This window comes from Gossypium hirsutum, chromosome A12 (genome assembly GCF_007990345.1).
Source record: "Gossypium hirsutum isolate 1008001.06 chromosome A12, Gossypium_hirsutum_v2.1, whole genome shotgun sequence".
Classification (NCBI taxonomy): Eukaryota; Viridiplantae; Streptophyta; class Magnoliopsida; order Malvales; family Malvaceae; genus Gossypium; species Gossypium hirsutum.
The window spans coordinates 90,740,679-90,759,588 of NC_053435.1; the positions used below are offsets into that span (position 1 = coordinate 90,740,679).

Consider the following 18,910-nt stretch of genomic DNA (forward strand, 5'->3'; position numbering starts at 1 on the left):
TTGTGTTCTGATGCAGGATGGTAAGGTTGTGGTTTATGCATCCCGTTAGCTTAAGACACATGAGGGAAATTATCCGACGCATGATCTCGAGTTGGCTGCGGTGGTTTTTGCATTGAAAATCTAGAGGCATTATCTGTATGGTGAGAAGTGTATTATTTACACTGATAAAAAGAGCCTCAAGTATCTCATTATTCAGAAGGAGTTGAATCCTAGGCAGCATCATTGGATTGAGCTGCTCAAATATTATGACTGTACGATAGAGTATCATCCTGTAAGGCAAATATAGTGGCAGATGCTCTAAGTCGTAGGGTAATAATTGAACTAAAGGTGATGTTTGCTCGCCTTAGTCTATTTGATGATGGGAGTCTATTAGCAAAGTTGCAAGTTAAGCCGACTTGTATTGATCAGATTCGAGATAAACAGTTAGGGGATGAGTCTCTGGCTTTGTGGTTTCGTCAGATTGAGAATGACAATACTTCAGATTTTGGGTTGAATAATGATGGGGTGCTATGTTTTCGAGGTCAAATTGGTGTGCTGAATGATTCGAATTTGAGACAGTCGATTCTGAGGGAGGCGCATAATAGCCCTTATACTATGCATCCCGGTGGTAATAAAATGTATTGCGATCTTCGTAAGTTGTATTGGTGGCTAGGATCAAAGCATGAAGTTACTGATTTCGTTGCTCGTTGTCAGATGTGTCAGCAAGTTAAGGTTGAGCACTAATTGCCTTCGAGTTTGCTACAACCCGTTAAGATTCCTTTATGGAAGTAGGAGCGAGTGACGATGGACTTTGTTAGTGGGTTGCCCTTGAAACCCACTAATAAGGATTCTATTTGTATCATTGTGGATCGATTGACCAAGTCCACTTATTTTATTCCGGTTCGGATCGATTATTCTCTGCAAAAGTTAGTGAAGCTGAATATTTCTGAGATAGTTAGACTACATGGGGTTCCTGTGTCGATTATTTCTGATAGAGATCCTCGCTTCACTTCTTGGTTCTAAAAGAAATTGCATGAGGCTCTAGGTTCGAGATTGGGCTTCAGTACTGCGTTCCATCTTCAGACCGATGGTCAATCTAAGAGGGTGATTCAGATACTGTAGGGTATGCTTCGGAATTGCATTATTGATTTTCGAGGTAGTTAGAGGATTATCTGCCGCTAGCTGAGTTCAACTACAATAAAAGTTTCCAGTCTAGCATTAAGATGGCACCTTACGAGGCTTTATATGGTCATAAGTGTCGTACCCTGCTATGTGGACTGAGTTGGGTGAACATCAAGTTTTGGGTCCTTAGTTGGTTTTTGAGACCGAAGATAAAGTCAAACTGATTCGGGATTGTCTGAAGGTAACTTCTGATAGACAGAAATCTTATGCAGATTTGAAGAGGCGTGATATTGAGTACTCTATAGGGGACTTTGTGTTTCTTAAGGTCTCTCCGTGGAAGAAGGTTCTGAGAGTCGATCGTAAGGGCAAGTTGAGCCCTAGGTTCATCGAGCCGTATCGGGCCGTATGGTGTGATGGGATGGTCGGAGATGGTGTGTAGAGGATGGGGGTAGGATTTATGCATATCTATTTCTGGGTCTCATTCTGAATCTGAAACTGTATCTGTTTCTAACCGAGCTTATAATTCTGTATGTTGCATGCTTAATTCTACTAGGTTACATACTGAGTTTTCGTAAACTTACATCTGTTGTTTGTTTTGTCAAGTAATCCACATGTTTAGGCGGATTGGTACGATGGAGTCTCACGGTGATCATAAGGTTGCGGATTGATTTTAAATAATGGTTTTATTTAATTATGGATTATTTTTGGGAGTTTTGTAATTATTGGACACTCTGGACTGTTTAAATTTATTTTGGTTTTGGTTATGTTTTAACCTTTATTGCAATGTTTGACTAAAATTACGATTTTACGAAATCAAAGGTTTTTTCCAAAAGTATGAACTGGATTTCCAAAATATAACGGTTTTAAAAACTTCCGTTGTAAACTATGTTTTAGCAAAAGAATTGATCAAATAACGTTTTCAGTAATAGTTATAAAACTTGGATGATTTATCAAAACAACACTGTTTTCAAAACCCTTCCATGTAACACTCTCAGATGCGACCATAACGTCTAGGCCGAGTTTGGGGTGTTACAAATCAGCTATGCTTAGATTTGATTGAATCACATATTAGTTCTCCAGTTTTATTATTTTATGCAACTTTATTTATTTTCTTATAAAGACAATTGTTTTTTACTTTATGATCCTCGTACTATAATTTCTTTAAATTACTAAAATTAGATCTATTTACGTTTAGGTTAATATCAATTTATTACTCGCCTTCCTTAGGTACGTTCCTTGAGAACTCACCTACTTCGTTGTAAAATTAAATTACAACCTGACCCGTATACTTGTGGACACCACCTCAATTCTATATATATTTTAGCAATATTCACACTCTAGATGCTAGTACGTCTGAAGGCGGTCACTTTTCAAAGTGGTAGTTTATATGCAAATCAATGGTGGCTAGTCTATAATCTAGAGTGGTAAGGTAGGTAAGTTTTGGGGAATTCATAGGTGAGGCGTGTAGTGGAGTTGGGTAGGACTTTTTTGTTAATTTGAAACTTCAATGCATTTATAAGCATGTATATAAAAAACTGTGAATACAAGATAGTGAAGTGAAGTGTTTTATGTGAACAACTGTTAATCTGAGGTGCTTTATGGTTGTCTTCAATCTCAGGATTGCTAATTCCTGTGCCTTGTTGGTTTGTTGTTTTATTATGGTTTTCTTGTGACTGAACTCACATTGAGCTCGTAGCTCACTCCCCTTTAATTCCTATCCTTATAAATAACCCACTAGGTTAGGACACGAACGCGACAGACAGAGAGCTTGAAAAAGTTTTAATGTTATGAAAGTATTATTATACTTATTTTTAAAATTTTTGTTATTCCAGAACTATATTGTATTATTTATTTTCTGGCATTGGATTTATATTAGGTTTTGGTTTTATATTGCAAGCTTGACATATAAATTGTTTTTTTAAAGATGACAAAATATGGATTTCAATTAATTATGCATGAAATATAAATGTTAGTAAAACTCAGAAAAAACCACTTTTCCGTTGCAAGGTCATAATTACATTTTGTCTAATAACTAGAATGTAACTATGTTTTCAATAGTTATCACCTTTTACAAGAAAAATATTAATTTTATTTTATTTTATCAACCCATGATTTGTTTTCTAAAAATAGACTAAGTCTTTCTAAAGATAAAAAAATGTTTTAATTTGACTATTTAAAATTTTCGATTGCACTAGGCCATCTCGATGGCTGGTATAATCTCCTGAACTCGGGCCTAGCATCTAGGCCAATTTGAGAAGGTTACAATTTCAGTGGCATAAAGTACTAAAATCATATTTCAATCATCTTCAGCATATATTATTTGATGTTGATTTGAGTTGAATTAAAATATTTAATTTGAACTTATATATTTTTCATTTGTAAAGAAAAAAAGTGATTTTAATTCAAACAAAAAGAAGAGATAATTTGTTACCAACTAAATTGATGAAAAAGAACCTAATATGATATATACGTGAATACAATAACAATACATTAATTACACTATAGTTGTGTCCTATTTATAATATCCTTTTTATTTAGGTATATTGTGTCTGTACAAAATTAGTAAATATAAAAAACTATGCATCAAATATGTTTAGTTCTAATTCTAATTCTAATTCTAATTCCGATTCCAATTTGAGTTTGAACTTAATTTGGAACACAAAAATTGAGCATGATGTCAAGTATGAGAATCCAACTCAAGTTTTATCAAATAAACAAACCTAATTAAATTTAGTAAAGCTAATTAAAGCAGTTTAATCTTTATCTTGTATCAAGTCTAAATTTTAAAAGTGAAAGTCAATGAAATTATATTGGATCATTCAATTCTCGAGGTTTCTATGAAGATTCAGATTGAATTTCTTGACTCGGTTCAACCCCATTAAATAACTTTAAATTTTTTATTTTGATACAATAGTTAATATTATTTTCAAACGCATATAACTGGTGAAATACTCCTGTAGGGTAAAATTATTGAAATACCCTTGGTTTACAATATTACTTAATACCCTTGGTTTATAAAATTACCAAAATACTGTCAATTAGCAAAATTACCAAAATATCCTTGGTTTGTAAAATTACCAAAATACCCCTGATTTGTGAAATTACTGAAATACCCTTGACCTGTAAAATTATTGAAATACCCTCGACTTGTAAAATTATTGAAATACCCTCAATTTTTAAAATTACCAAAATACCCTTGATTTGGAAAATTATCAAAATACCATTGATTTGGAAAATTACAGAAATACCCATAATTTATAAAATTACAGAAATACCATTGACTTTCAAAAATTACAGAAATACCATTGGTTTGCAAAATTACTAAAATACCCTTAGTTTGTAGATTTACCAAAATACCCTTATAGGCTGAAATGACTAAAATACCCCTAATAGGTAAAAAGACCATTCTGCCCCTCTAGGGTATATGACTCACTGATAATACAATTTGATTGATTTGACTATGTTTTGACTGAGAATGTATGACTGTGATTGGACTGTTGTGACTGTGATTTGTATGATTTTGTATGCTCTGTGTATATTTGCTGCATTCATATAATATTATGTTGCACATGGGTGGGGATTATGAAATAGAGGAAGAAATTGAGGATCGCATGGTTGCTTGACAACCGTGGATCCACTGATTGAGGATCGCATGATTGCTTGGCTACCGTGGATCCACCGATTAAAGATCGCATGGTTGTTTGATGACCGTGGATCCACCGGTGGCTTTTAAGCCCAATATATAATTATTGACGACTCTGTGTCGATCATATTTACTCAAGGCTGTGTGCCGACTATATTACTGTCGCTGATGGCTATGTGCCTAACATGATACAACTATCGATGGCTTAAAGCCAATTATTCTAATTATGACTTTGTGCCAACCTACATATGGTTGTGTGCCAACCTGATTATGGCTGTGTGCCAAACGTATTTGCCTAAGGCTATGTGCCAATATATGATTATTGACGACTCTGTGTCGATCACATTTACCTAGGGCTGTGTGCCAGTTATGTTACTCTAGTTGAGGGCTATGTGCCTAACATAATGCAATTATCGATGGCTTTGTGCCATTGTGCCATTCTACTTACGACTTCTAGTCGTCCTATTATCTGGTAGCGTTGCTGGAATGTTTACGGCTATGTGTTGTCCTGTCTACAACGTTGAGCTGTCCTGTTGAATTAGTACTGCAATTGGTGGTAAGCTTGGTGTGTTGGCTAGGTGGGTCAGTTTTATCCCCACATGGTGTGCTGGTTGGTACGGGTGGTGTGTTAGTTGGATTGGGCTGGTAATCTGTCTGCATATCTACATATGATACTGATTCTGTAATGGGCTCTGGCCCAGACTGATTCTGAATTCTGTCTGTTTACTAACCGTTTTAGTTTAGGAGGGGACACACTGAGTTTTCATAAACTCACCCCATTTATTAACTGTGCAGGTAATCCCAAACATTAGGAGGATCGGTGCTGCGAAGGACTCGGAGGTGGCCACACAACTGCTATTGTTTTTGAATTTCTTTTAAGTTATCTATTTACAAGTACTTATATTTGATCTAGGCTGTAACACGGCCTCTTTTAATTTTTGGTTCTAAATTTGGAATTTTATATACTGTTTTATAACTGCTGGAGTAGAACACGATTTTCTTTTCCAAAATAATAACTATTTTTCAAAAGATCACGTTTCTGCAAAACTTTAAACTAAGATTCCGCAGCAAATAAAGTTTTAAATGCAATAATTTTTTACAAGAGAATGAGTTTTAATAAACCAATGGAAACTGAGGTTTTCACAAGTTTTAAAATGGCTAGAGGTTTTAAATAATAAGAAGGGTTTTCAATGAGAACATGATTTTTGAAAAACACTTCAAGTCTAGGCCGGGTTTAGGGTGTTACATTTAGTGGCAGTCAGAGAGGGACAAAAGATACAGCTGTTAGATCAGAGGCTCGTGTACCTACCAGAGCTTATGCTATCCGAGCTCGTGAGGAAACTTTGTCACCAAATGTGATTACAGGTACATTTACTCTTTATGATACTTCTGTGATTGCTTTGATACATCCTGGATCAACACATATGTATAAATGCATGAACTTAGTAAATAGTAAGACTTTGCTTGTAGAGTCTACTGAATTTATAATTAGAGTCTCGAACCCCTTAGGCAGATGTGTTTTGGTTGATAAAGTCTGCAAGAATTAAATGTTTCGAGACACTTGTTTTCCGGCTAACCTAATGCTGTTACCTTTTAATGAATTTGATATAATTCTGGGTATGGATTGGTTAACTTTGGATGATGCTGTTGTGAACTGCAAATGGAAAACTATTGATTTGAGATGCAAGAGTGATGAAATAGTCTGAATTGAATCTAGTGATTGGAATGGATTGCCTGCTGTGATATCTTCGAGGAAAGCTTTGAGTATTGTGAGAAAGGGTTGTCAAGCCTACTTTGCTTTTATAATCAATTTGAAAGTGTCAGAAAAGAAAGTTCTATCAGTGTCTGTCGTATGTGAGTTTCCTGATGTGTTTCTTGAAGAACTTTCGGGTTTACCTCCGATACGAGAAGTTGAATTCGGCATTGAATTGGTACCTGGTACTACTCCGATTTCGATAGCTCCGTATAGAATGGCTCCGACTGAATTAAAAGAACTAAAATTTCAGTTGCAAGAATTGACCGGTAAAGGATTTGCTAGATCGAGTTTCTCACCTTGGGGTGCTCCGATTCTATTTGTGAAAAAGAAAGACGATACGATGAGAATGTGTATAGATTATCGTCAGTTGAATAAAGTGACTATCAAGAATAAGTATCCTCCGCCTCAAATTGATGATTTGTTTGATCAGTTGAAAGGAGCTGCTGTGTTTTCGAAAATAGACTTGAGATCAGGCTATTATCAGTTGCGAGTGAAAGACTCAGACATTCCGAAACCTGCTTTAAGAACGAGGTACAACCACTACGAATTCTTAGTTATGCCTTTCAGTTTAACTAACACACCTGTTATCTTTATGGATTTGATTAATAAAATTTTTAGACCGTATTTAGATCGATTAGTTGTCATATTCATTGATGACATATTGATTTATTCACGAGATGAAACTAAACATGCCAAGCATCTGACAATAGTGCTACAGACTTTGCAAGATAAACAGTTATATGCAAAGTTCAGTAAATGTGAATTCTGGTTGCAAGAGATCGGTTTTCTAGTCATATTGTATCAGCATTTGGTATTTGAGTTGATCCGAATAAGACTTCAGCTATTCTGGATTAGAAACCTCCAAGTAACATCTTGCCAGTTATTATAGAAGGTTTGTAAAAGACTTTTCTATGATTTCAACTCCGTTAACGAAGCTACTTCAGAAAGATGTAAAGTTTGAATGGTCCGAAAAGTGTCAGAACAGCTTTGATCAGTTAAAAACTTTGTTGACTGAAGCTCTAATATTAATACAACCCGAATCGGGTAAAGAATTTGTAATCTACAGTGATGCTTCGTTGATTGGACTAGGATGTGTTTTGATGCAAGAAGGCAAAGTCATGTGTTTTGATGCAAGAAGGCAAAGTCATGTGTTTTGAAGCCACACGAAAAGAACTATCCGACACACGATCTTGAGTGGGCTGCAATTGTTTTTGCTTTGAAGATTTGGCACCACTATCTATTTGGTGAGAAATGTCATGTGTATTTTGATAATAAGAGTTTGAAGTATTTGATGACTCAGAAAGATCTGAATCTATGACAAAGAAGATGGTTAGAGTTGCTAAAAGACTACAAACTTATGATTGATTATCATCTGGGAAAAACAAATGTTGTTACTGATGTCTTGAGTCGAAAATCGTTGTTTGCTTTACGTGCGATGAATACTCATTTGGTTCTGCCCAATGATGGTTTAGTTTTAGCTGAATTGAAAGCAAGACCTTTTTTCTTACAGCGGATTATCGAAGCTCAGAAGATTGATAATGTGATTTTAGCTAAAAGAGCTCAGTGTGATTTAGATCTGATTCAGAATTTAGAGTTGATAAAGATGACCGTCTAAGATTCCGAGATTGAATTTGTGTCTCAAGAAATTTAGAATTAATTCAGATGATTTTGAATGAACTTTACAATAGTCAGTTATCTGTGCATCCAGGTAGTACAAAAATGTATAATGATTTGAAACAGCATTACTGGTGGTCCGGAATGAAAAGAGAAATTTCTAACTTTGTTTCGAAATGTTTGATCTATCAGCAAGTTAAAGCTGAACATCAGGTGCCATCTAGTTTGTTACTACCGATTATGGTTCCGAAATAGAAATGGGATCGAGTAACAATGAACTTTGTTTCGAGTTTACCCCTATCTTCGAGAAAGAAAGATGCAATCTGGGTTGTAGTTGATCGATTGACGAAATTAGCTCATTTTATTCTGGTGCAATCTGATTACTCACTAGATAAGTTGGTTGAGTTATACATTTTCGATATTGTAAGATTGCACAGTGTGCCATTATCTATTGTACTAGAAAAAGTTCCGAGATTCACATCACGATTCTGGAAGAAGTTGCTAGATGCTCTGGGTACTAAATTGCATTTCAATACTACTTGTCACCCACAAACGGATGGTCAACCTGAGCGAATTATTCAGATACTCAAGGATATGTTGAGATGTTGCATTCTTGAGTTTGAAGGTACGTGGGAACAATATCTACCTTTAATTGAATTCGCTTATAATAATAGTTTTCAGTTAGCATTAAAATGGCACCGTATGAATATTTATATGGTCAAAAATGTCGTACACCTTTGTATTGGACTGAGCTTAGTGAAAATAAGATTCACGGGGTTGATTTGATAAAAGAAACTGAACAGAAAGTAAAAGTGATCTGAGATAGCTTAAAAACAGCTTCTGATCGTCAGAAATCTTATGCCAATTTGAAAAGGAAAGATATTGAATTTGAAATCGGTGACAAAGTGTTTTTGAAAGTATCTTCATGGAAGAAAGTACTTCAGTTTGGTAGAAAAGGCAAATTGAGTCCGAGATTCATTGGACCGTATGAGATTACCAAGCGTATTGGGCCGGTAGCATATAGATTGTTATTGCCACCAGAATTAGAAAAGATTCATAATGTGTTTCACATATCAATGCTTTGATGATACAGATCTGATCCTTTGCATGTGATTCCTCCGTCTGAGATTGAAATTTAGTCTGATATGACTTACAAAGAAAAGTATATCCGTATCTTAGCTCGAGAGGTTAAAGAGCTACGAAATAAGAAAATTCTGTTAGTAAAAGTGATGTGGCATCGACACGGTATTGAAGAGGCCACGTGGGAGCCTAAAGATGCTATGAGATGATAATATTCGAGTCTGTTTAACGGTAAGATTTTCGGGGACGAAAATCCCTAAGGGGGGAGAATTGTAACAGTCCAGTTTAGACCCTAGTTAGAACAGTGGTTTCAGAACCAAAAATTCGAGTGAAAAAATATTTAAATATTATTTTCTATGCTTATGATGTACGAATTAGCATGTGTGAAAGTTTCGTATTAAAATTTAATTGTTTGTGTGCCAATTTAATAAAAAGGACCTAATCGTGTAAAATGTAAAAGTTACCTGTTATATGTTAAAAGTGCCTATTTGATTTGACTTTATAATTGTGAGGTCCTTATGTGGCTATTTGACCATGGTTTTGATTAAATGACATTAATGGACATTAGTTGATGGAATATTAATATTTTATTACAAGGGTAAAAAGGTAATTAGTGCATTATGATGAAATAAAATAAAACAAACATATTTCATTCATCATTTTTAGTGTTCATCCACCGAAAATAGGAAAGAAAACCTAAGTTTGAAGAGCTTTAAGTTTCGGCACCCATCTTGGCTAATTAGGTATGTGTTTTTGTTCTGTTTTTGATAATTTTTACGTTTTTGTAATCATTGCTTTATATGCTACAAAGCTCATACTTGAATTTCTAATTTTGATGAATATTTTGAGTTATGCCATTGATGAATCCAAGAGTTTTGTAATGTTAATTGGTAGAATATGAAAGCTTAGTGTTTGATACACATGTTTTGTAAAGTGATTTTGAGTAAAAATGTATAAAATGGACTAAATTGTGAAATTTGTAAATTGAAGGACTAAAATGTGAAATAAATGAAATGTGTGGACTTGTATAAGAGCTATGAAAATTCGACTAAGCTAGTATACAAGCAAACTTTGTGTATTTTGTGATTTTGTGAATTAGGGACTAAAATGTCAAAATGTGAAAATGTGAGGGTTAAATTGTGAAATGCCCTAAATGAATGTTTATGGATTGATTTGAATTATTTGGTGAATAAAAAGAGTTAATTTTGAATACATATAGATCAAGAAAAGAGGAATTTAGATTTAGACCGAGGGAAGTCGAAGATTATAGAGTAAACTGTCCGAGTCGACAATTCCGAGTACGAGGTAAGTTCATACGTAAAACTTGATATTGCAAGTATGTATTGATGTTTTGATTATATATAGATTGTATATATATTTGGTTTGGATGAATACGATGAGAAATCAATTGTGTTTGGCACTAAGTGTGCAATACCGAGATAGCTTCGATTAATTGAGATGGCATTAAGTGTGCGGAATTATTATAGCTTTGGCTAATCTTTAAAGCACTAAGTGTGTGAATGCTTAAAGCATTGGTAATCTTTAGAAAGTCGTAAAAAATCCGAACAAGAGGTGAGAATGAAAATGAATGAGTTCGGGAAGGTTCAGGTACGTATGATACCTATGTGGTAGATGATATTATTCTTATAAAGTTCATTGAATTGGTAAGAACATATGGATGGTGTTGGCTTAAAATTGATAGATGAATTGAGAAGTTATAAGTACTTATGTGTTGATGTTTTATATTTTATATACTGTTGATGATTTTTGGTATGAGCTTACTAAGCTTTTGAAAGCTTACTCTATGTATGTTTGCATTGTTTTATAGATATCAAAGCTACTGTGAGCTCGGGGATCGTCGAGGATTGTCACCACACTATCGAATCTCATTTTGGTACCTTTTGAAAATGTATATAGTAAAGTATGACATGTATAGGCTTGAAGTACTTTGGATAGGTTTTGTAATGTTCATATTTAGCCATATGATATGGTTTGGTATGGTTGTGGATATGTTATGGTTTTGGTAAAAGATATGTGATGCAATATGTTATATTTGATATGTTTGAGTTGGATAAAAGAAATGGCAAATGATGGTAAGTTTTGACAAGTTTTAGCAGGGAATTGAATGATTTATAGAAAGAAATGTTTTGACAAGCTTTTGACTTATGTTTGATATAGATTGGTAAGGCTTATGAGTATGTATTTGATTGGCAATGATATGTCATGAATGGCTTATGTTTTGGTTGTGAATTGGTCATATAATGTTGTGCAATTATGCTTGGTTCGGTGCTTGTAGGTTTGACCTAATTGGGGTGGCAAGTTGGCTATTCAAATGGCCAATTTTTGTCCACACGGGCGTGTGTCTCAGCCGTGTGCGACACACGGCTATGTTGCATGGTCGTGTGTCCCCTGGGGTACCCCACAATTGTAAGTCAGCCTCGAGCACGGCCAAGACACATGGGCGTGTGGCTAGCCGTGTGGTCCAAGTCGGATTCGACCACGGCCAAAGCACATGGGTGTGTCTTGTGGCCGTGTGAACAAGTCAGTATGTATGCCCTATTTTGACACAGTCTAGAGATACGGTCGTGTCTAAAGCCGTGTGAGGCACACGGCCTTTTCACACGGGCGTGTGTCTAGTACTTATTTGAAAAATGTTTAAATTTTGGAAAAATTTTGTATGTGTTCAGTTTAGTGCCAACCCCTTTATAATGCATGTTTAAGGTCTCGATAACCTATATAAGGGACTTTATATTGATGATTGAACTTTATTGCTTTGATGCTTATGAAATGAATGTTAATGGTCTGATTTTGTCCGGTAATGCCTTTAACCCTAGTTTGGCAATGGATAGGGTTAGGGGTGTTACAGACATGGTCTTACATGTTTTATCACTTTGATGCCAATGTCCCAAACATGGTCTTACACGAATTAACACATCAGAAGTCCAAATGTTATGACACTAGTATCATGTACAATTCCTAAGGTTCGTTTGGAGCTTATGACTTCGTTATTCAATCAACTCAAGCTTGAAACAAATCATCAAATACCCAATTCAATTCAACAATATGAATATAAATACTAATCAATTCGGCAATAGATATAAACATATACAATTGAATTCAAAAATATTTATTTACTTACGAACTTACCTCGTACGAAAACGAATAGATCAGAACAACTATTCAACAACTTTCGACTTCCCCAGATCCAAATCCGATTTCTTCCTTTCTTGATCTCAATTTGAGCTTCAAAGTGCTGAACTTTAAAAGCATTCAAATGGTTCTTTATCTCTTCAATATTCGACCAAAAGATGAACATGCATGGCCATTTCATGTTTTGTTTTATTTTATTATCATTTATTAACATAATTACCATATTAACCTTAATATTTAAATTACAAAACACATAATGGTTGTCCATTACCGTCCATTAGCTTTAATAGTTGCCTAATTTCACTTTAAGGACTTAAAAATTAAATAACCATAGCAAATTAGTACTTTAACAAATACAATGCCACTTTTACATTTTATGCGATTAAGTCCTTTTTATCAAATTAAGCATACAAAAGGTAAAATTAAATTACGAAATTTTCACACATATCAATTAACATGCTGTAAACACCAAAAATAATATTAAAATGATTCTACGACTTCGAGTTTATGGTTCTGAAACCACTATTTTGATTTAGCTAAAACTGGGCTATTACATCTCATCTAAGCATTCAGTAAGCAAAAATAAACCTTATAGCATAGGCCATTTATACACATATATACATCACCACATCAACCAAAATAAGTCAACTCTCATGGCTATATAAAAACCAAAACATTTAAAATTTACAAGCCAATTCAAATGGCTAAATTAATTACCAACACTTAACCAAAATAACCCGAAATCCCTATACATGCCATATACTCAAAATACTTAAGTTTAAAAGTACCAAAGTGATAGTAGGATATTGTGATGAAGTCTCCGACGATTCTCGAATCCGAGTTAGCTTTGAAATCACTATAAAGCACGATAAAAATAAACAAAGTATGCTTTATAGCTTAGTAAGCTCGTATGAAATAAACTCAATCTATTCATAAATGCACAATTCATCAAATTGAAATATATCAACATGTAACTCATATTATCTGACAAACCTTCCATATATTCAATCATAATATTTAAACATGCCTTTCACAAGTTTCTTCGATTTAAAACTTATACCGTTCATGTACACACCTGTACCATCTCGCATCAATCTCATACTCAACCACGCCTTTCATTTACCTGATGAACCATTCGAAATACTATCGAATACACGGGAAACTCGCACCAAAGTGCCACATACATAGCCAATGCTATCTTAATCTCATATCACATACATGCTCATCAACGGGCCTACTCACATAAGCTCTGGGTCAAGACGTAGCTACACGGTGCTGCTCACATAAGCTGTCAAGTAATCGCAACACATGCTGGTATACTCAGCCACCAGTAGGACGTACAAGACCAGCACCGGGATCACATAATCACAATAACCCCTAATGACATGTTATTCGTATCCTAATCTATTCCTAAGGTTCAGCTGGGATTTCCAATGCCAAATCGTCTTCGAATGTCCGTAGTCTCGTATTCATAGTTTATGCAATATCAAAGCATTTAAAATATGTTCACAATGAAACTTATTACATACGAACTTTCCTCGGATGTAAAAATGACGACACAAGTCAACTAATCCGAAACTTTATTCTTTCCCTAATCTAAGTTCGTATCTCACTTTTCTTCATCTATATATAATCAAATTTAGCTTATTTAATTATCACTCTATTCAATTTAATCCAAAAACACTCATTAAAGCACATTTATACTTTTGCCCTAAGTATATCACAACTTTTAAAATTTATTCCTTATTTCATAAGAACACGAATTCATGCAATTTAACCACAACCCATGCTATTATATTTACAATTAGGTCCCTAGCAGCCCATATTTTTAATTTATTTCACATTTTAACCACAAAGTTTCCACATTTCACAATTTAATCCCCAATTTGCATTTTCACTAAAAATCACTTAACAAAACTTGTATACATATCATCAAACATCAAAATACATGCTTATTAATTAATGGAAACATCCTAAATCTTTAAAATTTTTACAAAATAGTCCCTGGGCTAGCTAGACCTAGCTACAACGTTCTCAAAAACATAGAAATAATTAAAAACGGGACAAAAATGAACTTACGATTAAGTCATGAAGTTGCTGAACTTTGAAGCTATTTTAATGGCTTTCCCCAAACCCTAAATTTGGCTATGAAGATGAAAAATGAAATAGATAGCTTTTTGTTTTATTATTTTTACTTTAATTAACTAAATTACTATATTAACCTTTAATTAAACATTTAAAACACCCAATAATGTGTCCATAAATGTCCACTCACCATCATAATGGTCTAATTACTACTTAAGGACCTTTACTTTAATATTCCATTGCTATTTGACACCTTGAACTAATAGATCATCACTGTTGTACTTTACGCGATTTAGTCCTTTTTATCAAATTGACTAATCAAACGATAAAATTTCTCAACGAGATTTTCACTCAATCATAATATCATACTGTAAACATTAAAATAATAAAAAATAATAATTTTGACCTCAGATTTGAGATTCTGAAACCACTGTTCTGATTTGACTAAAAACGGGTTGTTACAGATACACATCTAGTGCAGAGTGTTGCTAATAAATTAACAAAGTGTCCCCACCAAAAGAATATGGTGGAACTTGCAACTTATGAAATACTCATTCATTTTATTGAGAGTTTTGATATTCATGTTCATATTATTTTTAGCCTATAATTATTGAAGCCCTATAAGCCCTATACAAGCTTATGAAATACAAGTAGAAAGAATAATTATCATCTCATTTTGTGGCTTAATTTTTCTCCTATCTTTTGTTCTTACTGTTATTTCTTTTAGTTTTAAAAAAAGATTGTAACTCTTTTTATTTATTTGAAATGTAACCTACTTTACACTACTACAAATGGAGGGTGGGGAGAAAAGGGTAAAAGGAAAATTAAAATAGCAATAATAACAATTTTTTTCTTATTAAATCCATTACAAGATCATTTATTTCAAATTACACAAAAAATCCCACCATTTAATTCAACTATAAAAGTGTGTAGATTCTAAGATTACGGAAATGGAGGTGCGTCTGAAAGGCAAGTACACAGATTATTAATGCAGCAATAGTTGGGGCACACGGCGCAAATACCCTGACAGTCTTCGATTTCATTGCATCTACACGAAATGACAGGTCCTCTTGCCTCTGCCATCATCTCTGAATCTGCAACCAAAATTCCCTTGTATTAAATTAAACGAAAAAGATAATATTCATATCAAAGGAAAGAAAAGAGTTGGACAAGAAGAAACTAACGAGTTGCAAAGATTAAGATGGCGGCGAATAAAAACAAATTGAATGAAAACTTCTCCATCTCTTTATATCTAATCAACTATGGTTGTGGAAATGTAGAGCTTATGGCTTTAATATATATAGTATATTATTTTGTGTTGTATGGAGTAATATTAATTTCTTTGGATTCTTTGAGATTGTTATGTTTTAATTTTTTTCCTTACGAAACTATGTCTAAAAAGGAAAGTAAATCAGCAAAACATCCTTGAGAAGATTTATGGAGATTTTGTTTACTAATTATCATTATTTTTTTCTAAGTGTAGTCATGGAAATTAATGCTACCAAATCTGGAATGCATGATACCAATAATTTGATTATTAGTCCAACCGTTTAGAAACAAATGTGAATTATGTTCCAATTTTTTTATTTGTGGTCTAGGAGAAGAAAAGATTAAATTATATTTTCCTTGCTAGTCAAAATTATTATTATTTACCTAGTTTGCTAAAATGAAAATGAAAAAAAATTTGAGAGTGCAATGAATAAAACTAGAGTTTCTCAAATCTAGAGTTTTTAGTAGTTGGTGATCGTCAATCAAAATTTGATAAAATTGGCACCATGTAAAACATTGCTAGAACTACTCTATTGCTAACTAAAGAAATTATACTTGAGTGAATACCTAAGAAGAAATATTACACAACATACTATTAACAACTCAGTTAATGCAAAATAGCAAAATCAAAATCTTAAGAAAAGCATTAGAGCAAACCTAAGAATTCTACATGCTTAGCTATGCCAGGATAAAAATAAAGAAAATTTCTTACAATTAATTTAATTAATTAATTTATCTTTCATGCCAAATAACAACATATTATCAATTGTTTACCCAAATGAAGAATGCTAGTTTTTTTTTTTTTGCTTTTAGCTTAACATGAAAGATTCAATATTATATAATCAAAATAAATTTAAGTTTGGTAAAATATATTAAATATGAGTTATTTGAATTGAATTCGTTATGAACAACTTGTAAATATAAAAAATAAAATTTAGAAAGAGATTAATTTAATTAATTTCAATATTATAGTAACCAATCGACTAACACTATCGAAAGAAACTTTTTTCAAAATTATTTATTTATTTTTTAAATTTCAAAAAGATCAAAATCAATTAAATAAAGTATTTAAAATTGAAAATCATGGGTGGAGTAGTTGGTACGTTGGGCTCGCTACAAGGCTAATGACACTATCACTACCGTTAAAAGGTCAAAATTTGTTGCAATAGATTGGGGATAAAGGGAGACAAATAACCAAGGTTGTCCATGGAGGAGTCTTAACTTCGTGAAAGATGTTATCAAACCTGAAAAGAGAGGTTATAGAAAAGCAAAAAGTGATTGTTCGATTTTAAGTTCATAAAAGTACATCCGGTTTGACTAATGAAATAAATAGAGGGGCAATATGTAAAGATGTCCTTATTAACACAACATGTAATAGTGTAGGCCTTATGGAAAATATGCAAATTGCATCTCCCAAAATAGGAGTTTCAAGATAGGTGCATTCTTCTCTAATCATGCCCTATAAAGCTTCTAAAAGAAAACCAGAAGATGATGAGATATAATGTTGATAAGATTAATGGCACTACATCCAATAGATTCTATTTTTTACCCAAATTAACTTGAGGAGAAATACTACAACAAGCTTATAAAGGGTAGGAAACCAAAAGGAGAAAAGAAGAAGAAAAACTAGAAGATAGCAATCTCAAATTGAAACAACAATAATAGCCTTCAACTAGGCCAAATGACAGGCTAATATCCTCAAAACCTGCAAGAGTCAAACCATATTGGTAATGATTATTCAAGTCACAGTAATGGCAAGAAAGACTCAATATGTGTTTCAATAAGAATAAAGAAACAATACAACTATCTATCAGCGGGTCTACATGAACATCCTTGCAATAAAGTAAGAAAGAGAGTGGGGATGAAGAAATCTACAAAACCAGGAGGCTAAATTTAATATACAATTTTCCTTAAGTGATATGCAATAGCAAGGTATCATGTCCGCATAAGAAAAATGTTTATTGTGGCGATAAAAATAAACTTATAAGAAATTAATGGAGGCTTTAATGCATATATTAATGTCACTTTATTTAAGGTTTTATTTTCCCCCACCTATATTGTGATGTACAAAAGAGTTATTTGCAAATGAACCTTGAGTATACAACGAAACTCAATTGTTATCATTGTAATTAAAAATGCATGTCTCCATAGTATGGTTCTCTTTGACGAAGTATTTAGCAACACAAATTTGTTTCAAAATTTGTACCATGTTTGAATATTTTTAAAATTAGGGGAGTGTGAAACATGTTTACTCTTTCCTTTAACCAAGGTATTGTCCAACTATGTTTTCTTAGAAAATGTTTTTAATGTTGTAGCTTATAATAGGTGATTGTGCAATTTTTTCTATTAAATTTTTAACAGAGCACGTTTCTATTTGATACACATCTAGTGTAGAGTGTTGTTAATAAATTAACAAAGTGTCCCCACCAAAAGAATACGGTGGAACTTGCAACTTATGAAATACTCGTTCATTTTATTGAGAGTTTTTATATTCATGTTTATATTATTTTTAGCCTATAATTATTGAAGCCCTATAGATTTAAGCCATATACAAGCTTATGAAATACAAGTAGAAAGAAGAATTATCATCTCATTTTGTGGCTTAATTTTTCTCCTATCTTTTGATCTTACTGTTATTTCTTTTAGTTTTAAAACAAGATTGTAACTCTTTTTATTTATTTGAAATGTAACCTACTTTACACTACTACAAATGGAGGGTGGGGAGAAAAGGGTAAAAGGAAAATTAAAATAACAATAATAACAATTTTTTTTCTTATTAAATCCATTACAAGATCATTTATTTCAAATTACACAAAAAATCCCACCATTTAATTTAACTATAAAAGTGTGTGGATTCTAAGATTACGGAAATGGAGGTGCGTCTGAAAGGCAAGTACAAAGATTATTAATGCAGTTATAGTTGGGGCACACGACGCAAATACCCTGACAGTCTTCGATTTCACTGCATCTACACGAAATGACAGGTCCTCTTGCCTCTGCCATCATCTCTGAATCTGCAACCAAAATTCCCTTGTATTAAATTAAACGAAAAAGATAATATTCATATCAAAGGAAAGAAAAGAGTTGGACAAGAAGAAACTAACGAGTTGCAAAGATTAAGATGGCAGCGAATATAAACAAATTGAATGAAAACTTCTCCATCTCTTTATATCTAATCAAATATGGTTGTGGAAATGTAGAGCTTATGGCTT

General features: G+C 33.2%; 2 long non-coding RNA genes across 2 annotated transcripts; both read right to left on the reverse strand.

Annotated features, from left to right (window-relative positions):
* Positions 1-15,261: 15,261 nt before the first annotated feature.
* On the reverse strand, positions 15,262-15,705 carry LOC107928679 (uncharacterized). The gene is made up of 2 exons (XR_001692671.2): positions 15,614-15,705; positions 15,262-15,523 (listed from the first exon to the last, which is right to left on the reverse strand). It is a non-coding gene; the product is annotated as an uncharacterized lncRNA (long non-coding RNA).
* Positions 15,706-18,447: 2,742 nt separating this feature from the next.
* On the reverse strand, positions 18,448-18,910 carry LOC107928678 (uncharacterized). The gene is made up of 2 exons (XR_001692670.2): positions 18,803-18,910; positions 18,448-18,712 (listed from the first exon to the last, which is right to left on the reverse strand). It is a non-coding gene; the product is annotated as an uncharacterized lncRNA (long non-coding RNA).